Source organism: Neofelis nebulosa, chromosome 10, assembly GCF_028018385.1.
Source record: "Neofelis nebulosa isolate mNeoNeb1 chromosome 10, mNeoNeb1.pri, whole genome shotgun sequence".
Lineage (NCBI taxonomy): Eukaryota > Metazoa > Chordata > Mammalia > Carnivora > Felidae > Neofelis > Neofelis nebulosa.
This window is the reverse complement of record NC_080791.1, coordinates 55675411-55692722: the sequence shown is the minus strand read 5'-3', so window position 1 is coordinate 55692722 and position 17312 is coordinate 55675411. Positions and strand designations below refer to the sequence as shown.

The following is a 17312-nucleotide window of genomic DNA, read 5'->3' as shown; positions in this document are numbered from 1 at the left end:
TCGTGAGTTCAAGCTCCACATTTGAGTGTAAAATCAAAAATTTTTTTAAGAATTAAAATTATTTAAAAAAAAACCTTAAAATAAATACATAAAAATAAGACACATGTAACCAGAATTTTTGGTAATAATATGATTAGAGCAAGAAGCTTTTTTAAAAAAATGTTTATTTATTTACTTTTGAGAGAGAGAGAGCATGTGAGCAGGGAAAGGGCAGAGAAAGAGGGAGAGAGAGAATCCCAAGCAGGATCCATGCTCAGCACAGAACCCGACGCGGGGCTTGATCTCACGACCGAGAAATCGGGACCTGAGCCAATATCCAGAGTCAGAAGCTCAACGGACTGAGCCACCCAGGTGCCCTAAGAAGCTTTCTTTTAAACCATTAAATAAAATGAAAACAAAGCATAAAACAGTATTATTTAATCTTGCTTTTTTAGTTTCTATTTTTTGGTAATGGGTTTTATAATTCATCCTCTATATTTGTATGTGGGCTATGCATATAATTTATAAATAAATATATGCATATGTTGGTTAGATTGCACGAACTTTGCTTTTCCTAGTGGGAGGCCGAGATTCAGCCGTGGCTGAGAATGACCAGGACGCTAGGGAGTGTTTCCAGAGGGAGGGACAGGATCCATTCGAGGCCACGTTGGAGTCTGGAGGCCTGGAGTCTCGAGGGAAGACTGAACTTTGGTCCTGACTGACTCAGGAGGGAGCCTGACCTGGGCCTGGGGCTGAGGGCAGGGAGGAGTAGGGAGGGGAGAATGCCGGAAGTTCTGGACAAGGCAGGAGTGCACACTTTGGTAATAGATGGGATGGGGCGGGGAGAGCTTGGGAGGAAACCATGCTGTTGCCCAGGACTTGGTCCCTGTGACGAGGTCCGTCCAGGCTAGCTGGCCCTGAAGGCCCAGACACCGCGTCCTCCAGCCTTATTCTCCTGCACAGCCCGTCTGAGCCAAAGAAGGCTCACAATGTAAGTCCTCATGCCAGCAGCCAGTAGGGGGGTGGCCAAAGCCCTGTGTCCCAGGCCGCTGGGTCTGGAGGTCACCCTGGCAACAGGCTGTGTTGTGATGCTTCACAGAGCCAAGGGCTTGTTAGAGCCACACAGGAAGGTCCCCTCTGACCCTGGCAGGCCGGCAGGCCAAATCTGGACACTCCTGGGAATGGCCCAATGACAGACCATTGTCAGGCCTTGTTACCAGACCAGGAGAAGAGCAGCTGGCCAAAGGAGAGAGAGGTGGGTCCAGCAGGGATCGGGGTTCCAAAATCATTCAATTAACAAACTGTGCTCAGCCAGCAGGCAAATCAGGCCTTGCCTCGGGTGGGGAGGAGGGTCCCTGTGTACCATGTGAGATGTGATATCAGAGGTGGCACCAGTACAGCTAGGACATGTCCTTCCAAATAGGCCTCAGCCCCTGAAGCCGTCCCCTTGGGATGTTGCTGCCCTTACACCAGTGATGAAGCCGGGTGCCTGCATTTCAGGACTCTGCATGAGGACGGCTTCAGATCGGGGCCGCTGTATTCTAGTCCTGCCTGGAATAGACAGTTCCCCTTTTCCTGGGCCTCAGTCTCCCCATAGTCTGCCAGCAGGTTGCCCAGGAGACCTGCCCCCATCACCCCCTCAGAGCCCATCTCCCTCATCCCGCCCCAGCAAGCCCCCACGTCACACTGAGCTTTGTCAGGGCCACCTGGGTCTCCTCACTTCCACATTACTGAGAATGCTGTTCCAGTCCGCCATTCCTGCTACAGGGCCTGTGATAAAGGCAATGAGCGACCTGGGGCCCAGTCACCCCTCCCAAGACTGGATTAATGTCCCCAGGCAGTGGCCCCTTCCTGCTGTGTCCAAACCTCCCCCCACAGCACACACACAGTTGCCCCTAGGGGCACAGTCTCCGAATGACTGGCCTCGGTGGAGCCACTTCCCTCCCTGAGTCTCAGTTTCCTCATCTGTGGAAGGAGGGTAGTGAGAGTGACCTCACAGGAAGGCATGCCACGCAGAGTTAGCTCCCATGCTTCTGATCACATTTAAGGAATTATTTTTATTATTAACGTGGGCGTCTCTTGTTGGCCTTTTTAGGCTGTTTGATGAATAATTTGGGGACGGGTCAAACCCCACTTCCCTTGATCCCCCTGTGGGCTGAGGAGCTGCGGGGGTGGGCGGTGGAAAGCCACGCCCTCCAGGAACATGTCCCTCAACATGATGTCAGGAAGCGTGTCAACAGCAGCGCAGACCTGAATCACGAGGCCCTCCCCATCCCCTGGGAGCTCCCAGAATAGATCCAGGAGCCCTTCCCACAAGCGGCCCCCGAGCACTGGGAAGGCAGACAGGCCCCAGTTAGAATCCTGCCCATGACTCAGAGCAGGTCACCTGAGCTCCCCAACAACCCCCGCATCCTCACCCCTATCTTCTTCCTGGACTCCCCTCCGTGAATCTCCCCGCCCCAAGGCTTCCATCTCAGCGGGCCCTGTGGTTTCCTGCTGCCACGCTCTTTCTACAGAAAGGTTCGCCCATTTTTTTTACCCCCTCTCACCCTCTGCCTCTGGCAACCACCGATCTGTTTTCTGTATCTATGACCTTGGATTTTTCTAATTATCATTTTTTTTTAAAGATTCCACATATAAGAGAGATTATACAGCATTTGTCTTTCTCTCTCTGGCTTATTTCACTTAGCATAATACCCTCTAGATCCATCTATGTTGTCCTCAATGGTAAGATTTCATTCTTTTTTATCGCTGAATAATATTTCATTATATATATACATATATAATGAATATATATGTATATATGTGTATATATATGTGTACATATGTATATATGTATATGTATGTATGTATACATAATGAATATATATGTGTGTGTATATATATATACATACACATATATATGTATATATGTATATATACACATATACATATATATGTTTATATACATATACATATGTGTATATATACATATACACGTATATATGTATATATATGTGTATATGTATATATATGTATATATATGTATATGTACGTATGTATATGTATACATATACACGTATATATACATACATATATACGTATATACGTATATATACACACATATATATGTATATATACATATACACATATATGTGTATATATACATACATGTATATATACATATATACATATATATACATATACATATATATGTATATATACATATGTACATATATATACATATACATATATATGTATATATACATATGTACATATATATGTGTATATATATATGTACATATATATACACACACATATATATGTATATGTACCAAACTTTTTTTATCCATTCATCCATTGAATGATTGTTTCCATATCTTAGCAATTGAAAATAATGCTGCAATGAACCACAGGATACATGTATTTTTTCAAGTTAGTGCTTTTGTTTTCATTGGGTAAGTACCCAGAGGCAGAATTGCTGGATCATATGGCAGTTCTATTTTCAACTTTTATTTTTAATTTTTTGAGGGCTCTCCATCTTGTCTTCCACCGTGGCGGCACCAGGTGACATTCCCACCCACAGTGCACAAGGGGTCCCTTTTCTCCACATCCTCGCCAACACTTGTTATTTTTTGTCTTTTTGATGACAGCTATTCTGACAGGTGTGAGGTGGCATCTCATTGTGGCTTTGATTTGCATTTCCCTGATGATTAGTGATGCAGAACATCTTTTCACGTGCTTGTTGGCCATCTGTGCGTCTTCTCTGGAAAATATCTCTTCAGATCGGCCCATTTTTTAAGCTGAATTGTTTGGGTTTTTTACTACTGAGCGGTATGAGTTCTTTATATATTTTGGATACTAGCCCTTTATCAGATATATGATTTGCAAATATTTTCTCCCATTCAATAGGTTTCCCTTTCTTTCTTTCTTTTTTTTTTTTTAAGATTTTATTTTTAAGTAATCTCCACACCCAATGTGGGGCTTGAACTCATAACCCTGAGATCAAGGGTTGCACGCTCCACTGACAGAGCCCGCCGCCAGGCTCAGGGTTTTCCTTTCATTTTGTTGATGGTTTCCTTTGCTGTGCAGAAGCTTTTTAGTTGGATGTAGTCCCACTTGTTTTTTTCTGCTTTGGTTCCTAGTTGCTCGGGCTGTTTCCTCTGCTTGTCTTCTCGGGGCTGTTGAGCCCAGCCACTGCCACCAGGAAGCGTGCCCAGCCTCCCCCAACTGGAGGGGAGCTTTTCCTCAGCACCTTGTAGGTGGCACTTTAGCACATTTTTTCAAGTTGATTTATTTAAATTGAAAGAGAGAGAGAGAGAGAGCATGAGCAGGAGAGAGGCAGAGACAGAGGGAGAGAGAGAGTCCCAAGCAGGCTCCGCGCGGTCAGCTCAGAGTCCGACGCAGGGCTCCGTCTCACGACCGCTGTGAGATCATGATCTGAGCCGATATCAAGAGTCGGACGCTTAACCCACTGAGCCACCCAGGCATCCCTGTACGCATCCCTTTAAAAACTTCAAATAGGAGCTCCAACTCGGCGAGTGCGGTGGGAGCAGTGCCCTTCAGATGCAGCGTCCCATCTTCTTCTGTTTTACAGATGAGGAAACTGAGGCTCAGAAAGGTTGAATAACTTGCTCTGGATAGTCTGCCACCCTAGGACTCGAAGCACGCAGACACAGAAGTCCCTGTGCTTTTCTACACTCCCCCCCCCCCCACCCCGTCCCCTGCGCATTCCCATTTCTGGGCTCTCCTGGTCTTAACCAGACAATTGAAGATAATGTCCGAAGGAAATCGGAGTTGTAAAAGATTAAAACTTAATCCAAATGACTCTCCAACTAGCCAGTGACTCTTCTAAGTTTGTTCCTCCACACACTGTTAGCATTATAAAACTCTTTTTTTTTTTTTTCTGGTAGAAATAATAGTTCCTAAAACAAAATATCCTCAGTGAACTCAAAGACCTGAGAGAAATATGGAAGTCCGTTGTCCCCTCTTCATGAGCCTGGACCTGCTCCACACAGGGACTAGGCAAGTCCTGTGGGGCCCAGCTGACAGCTTGCCCAGCTATAGGGACAGTGTGTGACAGCTGTGTTCACACAGGGCTCAGAGGGTGAGGTCCTTGCTCATTTCATGCTTACAGCAACCCAGCTATGTGGGCCCCAGTACCCTTATGCTGTGGGGTGGGGGGAGACCGAAGGTCAGAGAGGTTGGAGGTGACCCCACGGATCTTCCCAGCTCCATAACTCGCGTTCCCAGCCTAGCAAGTGGGGACCTTCCCTCCCACTGTGGCTCAGGACCTCTGCCTGGGAGAAGCATTAGGCCTCTTGCTAGGGGATCTGCCTTGGAGGGGCCTTTCTTGGGGCTCTCCCTCCTCCCAAAGGCCACAGAGCTGGCCTAGCCCCCAGCAGCTCCCAGACTGGTCCCTCCCCTGTGGTCACATGGATGGTGGCACCCCACTGGTACACTGGAGGCAGTTATCGAAGGGAGAGTCAGGAGCCTGCGGTTCGGATCTTTGGTCTGCCACCTATTTGCTGTGCCATGACTCTGGGCCTCCCAGGGATTGTCTCCCTGGTAAAATGAGGGTATGTAGGTGACTTGGGCAGGAGCACAGCGAGCCTCCCCTGGAAGAGAGCCGAGTCTGAGATCAGGGTGGAAAGGCAGACAAGAGAAGGTGGCCCCGGAAGCCAGGCCATTCCAGGTCTGGGTCAGGGAGCTGCATGAGAGCAAGGACGTGCTTATCGGTGCTAGGACAACCTCAGGGCACATGACTCCTCTCCTGTGGGTAGAAGGAAGAAAGAGCTTTCCCCTTTGGAATGTAGCCCTCCGCCTCCCCCAGGCCGCAAGACACAGACCTCCAGCATTTGGGCTGAATTAAGAGCCTCAGACATCAGCTGCCTCTGAATCACGGCTGCTCTGAGCCGAGCCGGGGAGGCACGTAGGAGCACATCCTGGACGGTGATTTTCACACCGTGTCCTATAAGCTCTGAGGGACCTCGGGTGTGCAGTTCCCTTTATGTGTGTTATATATGAGCTTCCTCTTATTTCAAGCAAAGAGAAAGTGCTGCATGCCAACAGAGGAAGGGAAGGAACGAGCTGAGTTCCAGAGAAGTCACACGGCCAGAATGCCCTCTCTGGGCCAGGCTTGGTGCCGACCATGAGGATTCTGTGGAAGCCACAACAGACAGGGCTCCTGCCGTCGAGGTGTTTAAGGTCTGAGGAGATGACAGCGATCGATAAGAGCTCATACATGGGGGGCACGTGGGTGGCTCAGTCGGTTGGGCGTCCGGCTTCCGTTCAGGTCATGATCTCGCGGTCCGTGAGTTCGAGCCCCGCGCCGGGCTCTGTGCTGACCGCTCGGAGACTGGAGCCTGCTTCGGATTCTGTGTCTCCTTCTCTCTGCCCCTCCCCCACTCATGCTCTGTCTGTCTCTCAAACATAAATAACACTTTAAAAAATAAATAAAGAAAGAAAGAAAGAAAAAGCTCATACATGTAACCTTATGTAGCCTGTCATGCAATCTACACATATCAACTCTCATGATAGCCTTCTGAGGTTAGTAAATCCCCCATTCACAGATGAGGAAATTGAGGTATGAGAGATAAAACGATACACCAGGCAGCTAGGACGTGACAGAGCTGGGATTTGAACCTTACCTATCTGTCTCCAGAGTTTGTGCTCAGGACTACTACGTTACACGGGTATATAAATAACCTATATAAAAAACCTATGTGTTTCCCCTATAGACAGGGGAACCCGGCTAAGCTGAGGTTGGGTGGGGAGCATTGTCAACAGAAGCTTCCCTGAGGAAGTGATGCTTGAGTTAAGATGGAAGGATGACATTGAGAGACCATTGGGGGTTTTTTTAAGTTTATTTTGAGAGAGAGAGCACAAGCAAGGGAGGAACAGAGAGAGAAAGAGAGAGAATTCCAAGCAGGCTCCACACTGTCAGCACAGAGCCCAACGCGGGGCTCGAAGCCACAAACCATGAGATCACGATCTGAGCCGAAACCAAGAGTTGGAGGCTTAACTGACTGAGCCACCCAGGCGCCCCAACAGACAATTGATTTTTCACAGTGATGCCAAAACCATTCCCTAAGAGAGAGGACGGCCTTTTCAACAAACGGTGCTGGGGCAGCTGGATATACATGTGCGGAGGAATGAAGTTGATCCCCTATCTCACACCATACACAAAAATTACCTTAAAATGGATCGACAACCTCAATGTAAAGACTAAACCTCTTAGAAGAAAATAGTTGTAAATCTCTGTGACCTTAGATTAGGCAATAATTTCTTGGATATCACGTCAAAAGCATAAGCAACAGAAAGGAAATTAGAAACATTGGACGGGATCAAGATTAAATACTTTTATGCTTCAGAGAACACTATCAAGAATGGGGAAATCTTTTTGCAAATCATGTATCTGAAATATATATGAAATTCTCATAATTCAGTAATAAGACAAATGTGAACATAGGCAAAGGATCTGGATAGACATTTCTCCAAAAAAGGTACACACAGGGCCAACAAGCACATGAAAATATGCTCTGATGTCATTAGTCATCAGAGAAATGCACTCCAAGCCGCAGCGAGATATTGCTTCACAGGCACTACAATGGCTGTATATATATTTACAAAAAGACATAATAAAAAGCATTGATGAGTATGTGGAGAAATTGGAACCCTAATACCCTGCTAGTTGTACTGGAAAACGAAGCAGCCTCTGTGCAAAACAATCCGGCTGTTCCTCAAACGATTAAACCTAGAGTTGCCATATGATCTAGGAATTCTACTCCTAGGAATACACGCAAGAGAAATAAAAACATATGTCCGCACGAAAATTTGCACATGGATGTTCATAGCAGCATTATTCACAATGGCTAAAATGTGGAAACAACCCAAATGTCCCTCAATTTATGAATGTATAAATAAAATGTGGTATCATCCATGTGAGGGAATATCATTCAGCCATAAAAAGAGGACGAGGTGCATCATCTACTACGATATAGACGAATCTTGAAAACCTCATGCCAAGTGAAAGAAGCCAGTCACCAAAATGTAAGACTCCATTTATAGGAAACGTCCAGAATAGGCAAATCTATAGACACAGAAAGTAGATTAGTGACTGGTAAATGAGTACAGGGTTTTAGACGGTGATGCAAATGTCCTAGAACTGATCGTGGTGATGATTACCCAGATCTGTGGACATACTAAAAACCATTGAATCACATGTTTTAAATAGGTCAATTATATGACATATGAATTATATGTCAATAAAACTGTTATTTTAAAAAGAAGGAAGGATGAAGAGGCATTAACTGTGGACATGGAAGGGGCTGGGGCTTGGGGCACATCTTCTAAAGTAAGGGGACTGTATGTGCAAAGGCCCTGTGGCTGGAAGCCTGGTATGTTGAGGAAAGCAAGAAAGACCAAGTGACAGGAGCTCATAGGTCAGAGGGGGAAGAGGGAGGAGAAAAGGCCGGAGGGCCAGCTGGGCTAGGTTGCCCAGGGTCTTGGGGACTATGCCATGACCTCAGGTCCACGTAGAGACAGAGGAATGCAGCTCCCACAATGGTGCAGGTGATGGCATTATGGCATGTAGTTCATCAGGCTCAGGCTATCCTGCACTTCCCTCCTCCTGACATCTTCCGTCTGCCTGGGGGACCCTAGGATAGGATGTGCATTCTGGAGGAAGTGTGGGAATCATCCGAGTCAGAAGTCTCTGCAGATGATGGGCTTTGTGGCAGAGCCAAGGTTTATGTCCCAGCTCTGCGACTGCTGTGGGGCTTTGGGCTACTTTTTCCTCTTCTTTCCTCTTCCTTCCTCTCTCTCTCAGAGCCCTAGTTTCTGCATCTGCATAGTAACAGCTCTTCCCGGTCTACCCTCCTGAGAGGGCTGTGGCCAGGGGGGTCCATGTGATGGCGTCCAGTGCTTTGCAAAAAAAAAAAAAAAAAAAAAAAAAAGTTTAAAAACGCAGACAAAGGTCGTTGTCTATCTGCCGCCAGCTGCCTTCTTTCTGAATTCCAGGGTCCGCAGACAGTCGGCAAGGCTGCCGCACCCCTGCTCTGGGGACCATGGGTTTTTCTGAGGAGCTGGCTCTCATCCTGAGATTGGAGAGAAAGTCTCCGGCCTGCACGCTGTTCCTCCCCAGCTCCAGGGCATCGGGGTTGGGGTGGGGGTGGGGGGGGTCAGGGAGTGGGAGAGCTGGGAGCGGACAGGCTGTGTCCATGTCCCAGGAGCTGACTAATTGAGGGCAGGGGGGAGGCCAACTGTCCTGCGAGGCAGAGCTGAGCGTGGACTCCCGGGGATGAGCAGAGTCTGGGGCTTCGGCAGCTGGAATCTGCTGGCTTGCTCTTTGAACAAACACTGAGGCCCTGTGTGCAACCTTAGAGATCATGCCTGTCTAATACAGGCTCTGGATTAGAGGCAGCTGGGGCCCGGTGTCGGGGAATCCTTGCATAATGCCTCACAGTCAGTCAGGGGCAGAGGAAGACAAGCTGGAAAAAGTCAGAAGGGGAAGGGGCTTGGAGGCCTTCTAATCTAAACGTCACACTGCGCACACGGAACGGGAGCCCATAAAGCTGATCCATGATTAGAGGGATGGGTCCCCCCGTGGATGGAAAGATGGGCCGAGTGACCCAGGCTGCTCCCAACGTTTCTGTTGTCCTGACCCCTGAGGCCTCCTCCCCAGACCCTGGAGAGGAAGACACCTGGGGCCTCTTCCCAGTGTCCCATTTCTAGTCCTAGTCACCCCACCTTACACTCCCCTACTATGGCCTTTCCCACCCTCTCCCCGACCCCTCCTCCCAGTTCGGTGCCTGACACGGGGCCTGCATTCCTAGGGTCAGGCCCCGAGCCCAGGATCTGGCCACCATATAACAGCGCTTTGTGCGTCCCAAACAGAACCTGTCTCTGGGCCCTGGCACCACTCCCCACTCTCTAGTCTCCGTTGGTGATGGACACCATCACCCACACGGTGCCCAAGCCAGCCACACACCTGGGGCCACCTTCCCCTGACTCCCCTTCATCTCTGAAACAGCCCCTGCCCTCGACAGGGTTCCAGTCTCCTTCTCTCTTGCCTGCATCCCTACTGCCCTCCGAGCCTCCCCTTCATCTGCCCGCTCTGGTCCAACCTCCTCCCGGGAGCAGAGACACATTTGGGACACACTGTTCTGATCATGCTCCTCCTCTCGTCAAAACCATCCCATGACTCCCCAGCACCCTCAGGGGAAAGCCCAGGCTCCCTAGCCTGGTGTTCAAGGCCCTTCCTCATGTTCCGCTGGTTCCTGCTGACATGGCGAGCCCCTGCACTCCAGCCGTCTATCCTCGTTGGAGACAGACTCCCACCTGGACTCCCGCGTCCAGACCTTGGCCCCCAGCTCGCCCTACCCAAGGCTTTCTTCTCCGCTAGTCTGCCTGGCAAACACCCACCCGTTCTTCAAGGATCATGTCCCCAGAGATTTCCCCACAAAGAGTCTTGACCCCTCCCTCACTCTAGGACCCTATCCCACTGTATCCTGTACAGACCTTGATCTGAGCCCCTGTGACACAAAGCTTATAGCCCTCTGCCCAGCCTGGGAGCCTCTCAGCCCAGGGACCAGATCTTATTGGGCTGGAGTGGGGAAGGGAAAGCAAGGGAGGCAGGCAGGAGGGAGGGGAGAGGAAAGGATTTATTTCAGGTTCCTGCTTAATGCCTCCTCCCCCAGGAAGACGGGCAGACACGGCCTCTTGCTTGCATTTCTGCTGGTGCAGTCACTGTTACTCGGGTTCACACAGTCTAGAATGAGCCCGGGGCCCTGGAAGAGCATTTAGGCGGCACCTTGTTTTACAGATGGGGAAAATGAGGCACAGGGATGAGCAGCCCCCCTGAGTGTCATTCTACCAGATTGGAGCAGAGCCATCTGTCTGACCCCAAACCCCATGCCCATGCCCTTTCCCTGCTCCTGCTGCCTGATGTTGGCACCTCTGGGTCCTGGGAGCACATCATAAAGGGGACTCTTCAACCCCGGAGCCCCAAACCACAGGTTCCAGCCCAATGGGGCCAGTGGGGGCCTGGGAGCAGGTGGTGGGGAAGGGGCCTGAGCCTTGCGATGCACGCACACTGGGCTGACCCCTTTCCATCTCACTCCATCTCAGCCAGCCGGGACTATTTGTGCTTGGACCCCCTGATTACAGCTTCCACCACACTCTACAGAGCGAGGCCTCTGGGGCTTGAATCCCAGCTCTGGCAAGTTGTGAAAATGCTGTCACCTCCCTGTGCCCCGGCTTCCTCCTCTTGGAAATGAATACTTCACAAGGTTACTTTAAGGGCTGTGTGATTTCAATGAGTTGATTGGAGCCAATCGCTCAGCACGGCACAGGGCATTAAAGGACCCCCAGGCTGGGATTCCCTTCTCCCCTGCAGGCAGAGTTGCAGGCAGGGAATGGGGGAGGGGGACAAGGGCTGCCCCCCCTTCCCCCGTGCTTCTGCTTTGTGTCATCCCCGGGGCTGGCTCATCACAGGGCTGTGTGACAGGCATGTTTACATTCCTGAGTACCCCAGACGACAGCGGCTGATAAGGATGTCTCTGGTCTGGGAGCCTCCACAATGACTTTATCTCCCTAGATAGAGCTGGCTGGCCCCGGTTGGGGGACGGAGGGTGACTTCGGTTTCTGAGAAGCCTCCGAAACCATGTTTGCGCAGATGTAACTGAGTCCACCTGGTTCTGGTGGGGTTTCCCGGTCTGTCCTCCTTGACCCGGATCCTGCCCCCTGTGCCCTCCGCTGCCGCCCCCCCCCCCCCCCCCCCCGTCAATCACCCTTGACCAGATTCTGGCAAGCCTTCCCAGCCTCACTTCTCTTCTTCCTGCCTCTGGGTCAATCTGGGAGCAACCTGAGGGCAGCGTCTCCTGGGGACCATCCCTGCAAGAAGCCGGGTTTCTCACACTTGATGTCCAACCAGCACTGACCCCTTTTCAGCCTCCCTGAAGCACACTCCTCCCCTTCTCCCTTGACCAAGTCAGAGACTGGAGCCATGTCTTGGGTCTTGTCCTTTCTCCCCAGCCTCACACACCTGCACCCTTCTAAGGAACACTCCCTCTGTGCCAGGCACTTTCCTTAATCCCCGGGCTCCTGGGAGGTACTGTTATAATTCCCATCACAGAGGCTGGTGACCCGCCCAGGGGCACGTAGTTGCAAGTGACAGAGCTGGGCTCAGTGGTGGGCAGAGGACTGACTCCAGGTTCCACTGAGACATCTCGGGGGTGGGAGTGGGGTGTGGGGAGGAGCTTACTTAAACCAGGCTGGGGTGGCTCACAGGTTGCCGGGGAAGCGGGAAGGCTGTTCTTTTTACTCAGTGCTGTGTATCTAAAACCTAAGTGCTTGAAACAAGACATTCATTTTGTTCTCAAATCTGCATTTGGGCAGGGCATGGAGGGGATAGTTCATCTCTGCTCCACTTGACATTACCTGAAATGGTTGCAGTCAGGAGCAGGAATCATTTGGAGAGTCGTTTGTGCACATGTTGAGCACTGAAGCTGGCCTAAGGTGGAGACCTTAATGGAGGCTGTTGGCCCAGAGCACCTACAGTGGCCTCTCCGGGTGGCTTGGGCTTCCTCACAATATGGCTGCTGGATTCCAGAAAGAGACAGAGACAGACAGATAGAAGCCTTATCACATTTTAAGATTTAGCCTGGGAAGTTAATGTAGTATCACTTTTGCTCTATTCTGTTCACTGAGGCAGTCACAAAGTTCTGCCCAGTCAGAAGAGGGGCAATAACCCACATCTCTTGGTGGAGAATGACAAGGCTCCAGTATGTAGAACTGGAAATCTTCCTGAGGCCACATGTTTTGGAAGGTATGCTCTGCCACAGGGACCTCCTCCTCTGACCTCTCATGACTAGTCCCAATTTTCTGACCTGAGAAGGCAACTCCAGAGGCTCAGATGATACTTCTCAACCTTGGAAGCATGGTCCTAAGTGGTGGGAGTGGGGGGAGACCATGAGCCCCCATTTACTCACTGTATGCTGGGCCCTACCTGGGCATAGCGGTCCACACCCCACTATGATCCTACTTGATGGTCAATGAGGCCCCCATTCACCAGGTAAGGGAACAGAGGTTGAAAGAGGTGAGGTGACTACCCAGGCTACAAGGAGTCATCGGCAAGTCTGGAATAGAACCCAGGTCAGGTCAGTGTGGCTCCAAACGTCCTGTTCTTACCCTTGCACAAGCTGTCCCCAGGCTCAAGGTAAGGAAGGGGTGAGAGGGTGAGAGGGTGAGGGACTAATAACATGGGCTTTGGGATCAGAACAACTTGGGTTCTCACGGAAGCCCTTTGACCCTGGGTCAAAGGTTACTTCACATTTCTGAGCCTCAATTTCCATATCTGTCCAATGGGGTCATAACCTCTATGTCACTGAATTTCAAAACAAACCAGTGAAATAAAGTAATTTCTGCCACCAGCTTGGCACAGCCTGTGGCATGTCATAAATGAACCCGGAGCCCTCCTTAGACAAGACCCGCGCATCTGTGGGCCAGAGTGGGTGGTGGCTGCCTGGGGAATGGGCATTCTGCCGCTCACCAAGGGGGAGCCCCCGGCGCCCGGTGCAGGCAACCACAGAACCACATGTGGGGTTTACCACGGTCTGGCCAAGGCCGGAAGAACAAGAAAACACATCTGATGACGGAGGGTGGGCACCTGAGGTCGGAATGGGCCTCTGTCCTTTCTGGCATCTCCAGGTCAATTCAAACAAAGTAGGAGGGTTGTGTTTCCTCATCTGGAAAATGGAGACGATCACAAGCACAAAAGCCCCCCCTTTGGGGCTGCTAACCATGGGCCTGATGCAGATAGAGCAGCTCACCTTGGGAGCTCAGGGGATCTCACCCGACCCCGGCTGAGAGGGACGCTGTGGGGCAGGAGCAGCTCAGATAGAAGAGGCAGCAGGAGCGCGACCAGGCCGGTCCTTTTCACCACTCTGCTCCCAGCCTCCCCAAACACACTGCAACGAGTTTGTAAGGACTAGCCGAATTATGGACGTGGGTATGATTTCAACATTGTAAGCTGGAATGCAAACAGAGCGGGCCCAGGGACAACCTAGGCTTCGACTAGAACTGTGTTCTATGAGGCTCTCCCCACCTCCCTGACCCTGGCCTTCAGCCACGTGTCTCCACTTACCCATCTGTTTTCTGGACAGGGGGTCCTTGTGAGATGTTATGTTGGCTTTATGAAAGAGAGAAAGAGAGAGAGAGAGAAGGGAGGGAGGGAGGAAGGAAGGAAGAAGGAGCATAGAAAACCACTGAGGGGTGGACTGAAGTCCCAGGGTGGCAGGAACACTCCCCAGGGCACACAGTGGGCGCTGAGGCCCCACGTGTCCCAACGCCCTCACCAGCCTGGTCCACAACAGTAGCCCCGGGAGCCTCTGCCCACTTCTCAGAGGCCAAGCCTCAGGCCATCTGCTTCTTCACTCACATGGGACCTCTGACATCGGTACTTCTCAGGTCCAGGAAACCATGCTCCTGAAAGAGCCACTCAGAAGCCCCGTAATCCCCCAAGAGGAAAGCAAAGCAAAGCAAAGGACAACAAGGGAATGTTTGTATGTGCTCATACCTGCAGTTACATGCACTCATGCACGCTGTGCATATCACACACGTGCAAGGCACACATTACGCACGAATCTGCCTGTACACACACTTTTGTAGATCTACACACACACGTGTGCACAAAGACGCAAAACACTTATTCCCCCGGGCACCCACGCATACACGCCACACCTATCCGTATTCCTACATTAAGGTGCACCTCCAAAGTACACACACACCTTACACGAACATACACACATGTCTCATACACTCATATGGATTACCATCAGGCACAGCATGTATTTATGTAAAAAAGCACAAATGTGCACAAACATACGTACATATATATATGTATATATACATATATATATATTTACACACACCCAATCAGCATACGCTTCCACGGGTAAACAGATACATATATTCAATATACTTGCACCACGAAAGCTTACATATCAATGGACGCTCATGCAAACACACCCATTCCCATACAAATGTAAGTGCACATTTATGCTTCATTTCTACATAGGCATACACGGCAACACACAACACAGATACACAAGCATCCGTAGCTACACAACCCCGCGGTCCACACGTGCGTGTGCAAGCACACGTGCACACACACTTGCATGCACACGTTTAAGCTCCACACTGCACGCCAAGCGTGCACCCTGCCTTTTCGGGCTCCATTGTCGCTGAGCGATCCTGCAAAGATGCAAACACCTAGTTCCACTTCACCTGAAAACCCCCAGCCCCTGGGTGTGTGGGAGGGTGAGCCAGACGCCCTCCCTGCAGGGGGCACAGTGGAAAGTATGACCCAAGTTGACTTTTGCAATAAGAGCAGAGGTGAGGGTTTTTTCCACCCTGTTACCTCACTGTGTCGGGAGGTGACCAAGGCCACCACTGCTAACCCACCTCCCATCCCCTCAAACCTCACGGGCGTTCGGGCCCAACACCAGAATTCCGTGTTTTTAGTTTTCTCAGCAATGAACTCACCAACGCCTGACTCCAATGTGCCAGGCCCTGGGCCAGGCATGTGGGGCTGAGGGAAGAGCTGGGTCTGGGCCCTCCTCGCAGGGCTCACAGTCAGTCGGGAGGAGGGGTGGGGAGGGCTCTAGGTCAAGTCCTTCAACGTGTATTCACTTGATGGCCAATTTGCCAAGTGATCGATCTTTCAAAAGACTGGTTTGCTGAACACATCACCTTATCAATTTAGCGTTACTTTTTTCTTTCTGTTCAGAAGTACACAGCAATTTTATTCGATGCATTGAAACTTGTTTTCATTTTGTCTTTGGAACGACATCTCAAGGAATATTCAGATGTTCAAAAGCTGAGGGTCAGGGAGCGGTTTGGGTTAATAAAGGCACTTACTAGTTATAACTGGAGCAGGGCGTTCTGGAAGCCCCGTGGCATGGCAGGCCTCACGGGACCCCCGGGTCCCAGATGCATGTGACCTGTACCTGGGTTCTCACCTGGCTTCCCTGTGATCCTGGCCAGGTCCCTTCTCCTCCCTGATTCTCAGCTGCTTCACATACAAAGAGCTCATCTTTAGGGCCTCGCCGACAGTTAATGAGACCCTGGGGCTCCCTGGGACCTCCATCTCCCAGTGTGGCCTGCGTCCGGGCCCACGGGATGCAGAGGATGCTGACTCTGGGGTGGCCTAGCCCTGCTCAGAAGTCAAAACCGTAAGTCTGCACTCACCCATACTGTGTGAACCGTGACATTTCTGGGTCCTGTCCCCAGCTCCAGGCAGAAGGGCCTAGTGTGCTGTGGGGGGCAGTGGGGGAGGAGCGTGGGGCTGCAAAGGGTGGGGCGCAACTAACTTTCCTTTCCTGGTAACACGCTCGCTCGCTAACCTCATTTCCTTTTTCTGAAAGGAAATGCCATTGACATCACACAACTGGATTTTCGGTGAGGCCCAATGAGAGCTCATGACCCCCTCTCGGGCAAGAAGGATGCACGCATAAGGCGGGGTGCAAATCTCTCCGGGGTGGACGATCGATCTCCGTGAGCTTCCCCCACCTCCGTCTTCCCCTGATTTGCCCCCCTTTGCTCCTTCGGTGCTGAGATTACTTGCCCCCGCCCGGATGGTGGAACCTTCCTGCACTCGCTCACACTATTCCCTCTACTGAGAACTCTTCCTTTTACAGGCACATTCCTGCCTAAGTTCACCCCTAGGGAGTCAGCTCTCTGGCTCTGCCCCCATCTCCACCTTGGAGGGAACGGATCCAAGTCTCCCTCTCCACTTCCCCAGCAAGGACATCTCACTGTGGAAACCTCTAAGCATGCACAAAAATACTCACACACACACAAAATGCCTCTTCTTCACTCAGCTTCAACCCTTAGCAACTCAAGGTCACTCTGGTTTCTCTGATAGCCCCCAACTCCTCCCCTATTGGATTATTTAGAGCAATTCCAAAACATCAAACCATTTTATCCATAAATATTGCAGTGTGCGTTTCTGAAAGATAAAGGCGTGAACAGAACACCGTTATCATACTTAAGTTTCTACAACAATTTTTTATTTTCATCCAATATTCAGTAGTGTTTACACTTCCCCAACTGTCTTGTAAATAAATGGCCTTTTAAAGCTGGTTTGTTCGAAATTCAGGATCCAAACGAGGTCTGTACATTTCACTTGGTTGCTGGGTCCCTTAAACTTCTTTCAATTTGTAGGTTTCTCCCCCCTCTCTTATTTTTTTCTCACGTTCATTTATTGAATAAATCAGGTTGTTTGTCCCCTGTAGTTTTCCCCATCCTGGACTTTCCCCACCGCATCCCCCGTGGTGTTAACATAGTCTTCA

General features: G+C 50.4%; 2 long non-coding RNA genes across 2 annotated transcripts; one reads left to right on the top strand and one right to left on the bottom strand.

The window, feature by feature from the left end:
* Nucleotides 1-1010: 1010 nt before the first annotated feature.
* LOC131487234 (uncharacterized) lies at nucleotides 1011-11253 on the top strand. Its single transcript, XR_009249672.1, has 2 exons — nucleotides 1011-1234; nucleotides 11089-11253. It is a non-coding gene; the product is annotated as an uncharacterized LOC131487234 (long non-coding RNA).
* On the bottom strand, nucleotides 8079-16626 carry LOC131487235 (uncharacterized). Its single transcript, XR_009249673.1, has 3 exons — nucleotides 16210-16626; nucleotides 12400-12560; nucleotides 8079-8883 (listed from the first exon to the last, which is right to left on the bottom strand). It is a non-coding gene; the product is annotated as an uncharacterized LOC131487235 (long non-coding RNA).
* Nucleotides 16627-17312: the final 686 nt, after the last annotated feature.